The sequence below is a fragment of the Sinocyclocheilus grahami genome, unplaced genomic scaffold (assembly GCF_001515645.1).
Source record: "Sinocyclocheilus grahami isolate Dianchi unplaced genomic scaffold, SAMN03320097.WGS_v1.1 scaffold615.1, whole genome shotgun sequence".
Taxonomy (NCBI): Eukaryota; Metazoa; Chordata; class Actinopteri; order Cypriniformes; family Cyprinidae; genus Sinocyclocheilus; species Sinocyclocheilus grahami.
The window spans coordinates 579681-581836 of NW_015505794.1; the positions used below are offsets into that span (position 1 = coordinate 579681).

Sequence of the window (2156 nt, forward strand, 5' to 3'; positions counted from 1 at the left end):
TGAAGATGACTAAACGTGTTTATAAAAGCACAGTATTCTCCCTAAAGACATTGGAGAGACTGCTCCCAAAAACTCTTAAAAAATAGGCCTAATCTTTATTAAATGTGTATACAAACGTTTGCAAGCACTGAAATAGCTGGCTACAAAAATATGAATGTTAAACACGAAGCCACTGATGAATTTGCGCTGGTAGTGTGTAAATGCAACTTGACACCGAGCGCGTTTGGAGGAGAGAGTGAAAGTTTTGACAGTGACATTGTTGGCGGATCTGCTGAGGACACACAGAGAGGTAGGCACTGTAGACTCTCATGTTTTTATGTCTTAAGAGATGTATAGCACAGAAAATAAATACAACTGGAATTTAATATGATAGACTTAAGTTATTTATTTGCAAAGGTCAGCAAATTAATCAGTAGCCTACTTACAGGCTATTTCAAAGTCTGACTCTAATTTTTTTTTATATATATATCCCTAGCGGTCAATGAAATGTAATGGTATGCTGTTCCCGATCTGAGGCCAGATATATTTGAAGTTGTTTTGAATATCTTACAGATGGCTTTTCATAAAACAAAACTCGTTTGGCTAGGTCACAAAGATAGCCTACAGATAAGTAATGTATAAAGGAGCTGTTTCTGAAAATGTCTTCATTGTGAATGTTTCGTGAAAGCTCCTACTTGATGTATGATGTAAGATTACACAGCAATAATATCAAAGTATTGCTATCAGGACACGACTTTATCTGTAATCTTAACTCTGCACTCATAGAAACAAGTTAATTAAAGGTTTTATATTTTCTGTGAGTGTGAGAAGGTTATTGTTCAAGATTTAATTGTGGTATACTGCCTAATAAAAGTTTCACTGTCTCGGTAGCTCTCAGTAATCAGGACTGGAAGACGAGACAATATTTGCAGTTAGTTCACCCAAAAATGAAACATATTTAATAATTTAGTCACCCTCGTGACATTCCAAACATGTTTGACTTTCTATATTCTGTGGACCACAAAAGGAGAAGCTTTGAAGAATGTTTGTGCTGCTCTCTGCCATATAATAAAAGGTGACCATAAAAATCAACCATAATGCATTGTATCCTAAGTATGTATATATTATTATATTATAGTATGTGGTATATTATTAGTCATTTGATGTAATTTGCTTTCTGTGAGGAATAGCATAAAATGTAGGCTGTCATTCCATGAAAGTCTAAATGTCCCCTTTTTACCTTCATTACATTAAAAAGATCAGCTTGGGCAATCTGTTATAAATAATTGCTGATGTGTTCCATGGAGAAAAGAAAGTCGTACAGGTTTCGAAAGACATGAAGGTGGGTGTGATGATCACACATTAAAATGCACATAGAATTGACATTTTTTGGTGAACTGTCCCTCTAAGCCAGTGGTTCTCAACATTTTTTTCAACTGGGCCGCACTATGGTCCAAGTGCAAGTCTCACGGGCCGCACGCATACCATTTACATATTATGTCACCAATACAAACCAACCAGATTTATAATAGCCTATTATAGCCTAAATATTATGCTATCTGATCGATGACATTCATTGAAATAAATAAATAAATAATTATACTCACCATTAATAAAACACCTGATGCTGTCGGGAGCTGACCAATTTTGTGAAATTCGGCTCGAAAGGAGTAACAGCACAATGAAGCTGCGATTGTAAATTGCAGTCTGTAAGACGCGCACGGAACATGTGCGTTCCCAAACGTAGCCTATGTTGATCAAAATATGGAAAGCACTTTCTAATTTAATAATCTGAGGTTCTCTCCAGAGATGTTTTGCCCCTTTTCTGCAATTAAGGATGATTGATGCATAGTATGGGTGTTTCCTTTTTCCTGACCTAGAGCCCTGCATTTCAGTCCGGGCCTGACGGTCCCCGACTTTTTTACGCCCCTAGGGCCGGGCTTCGGGACAATTTTCACGTCATAGTTAAGACGCGGGCCGGGCATCGGGCTTGTTTTAGGCTTCTCCTTATTTTTACATTTTAGACATTCATCAATTAGTGAAGAAAAAAAAATTTCTACCGCGACTGTCAAGAGCAGCTCGACGGTGTTTAGTGTCCAGCAGCAGTGTGTATGGTGCCTGAACGTTCAGATCTGCGTTCAAATGCACGCAATAGCCTTAAGCTTGCCGCAAAGCAC

At 37.8% G+C, this 2156-nt stretch overlaps 1 protein-coding gene across 1 annotated transcript in view; it reads left to right on the forward strand.

Annotated features, from left to right (window-relative positions):
- Positions 1-242: 242 nt before the first annotated feature.
- LOC107557699 (growth arrest-specific protein 2-like) overlaps positions 243-2156 on the forward strand; it is a 24520-nt gene continuing 22606 nt past the window's right edge. Inside the window, exon 1 of the mRNA XM_016241202.1 lies at positions 243-289. The gene's annotated coding sequence lies outside the window, so the exon portion shown is untranslated. The remainder of the gene's footprint in view (positions 290-2156) is intronic.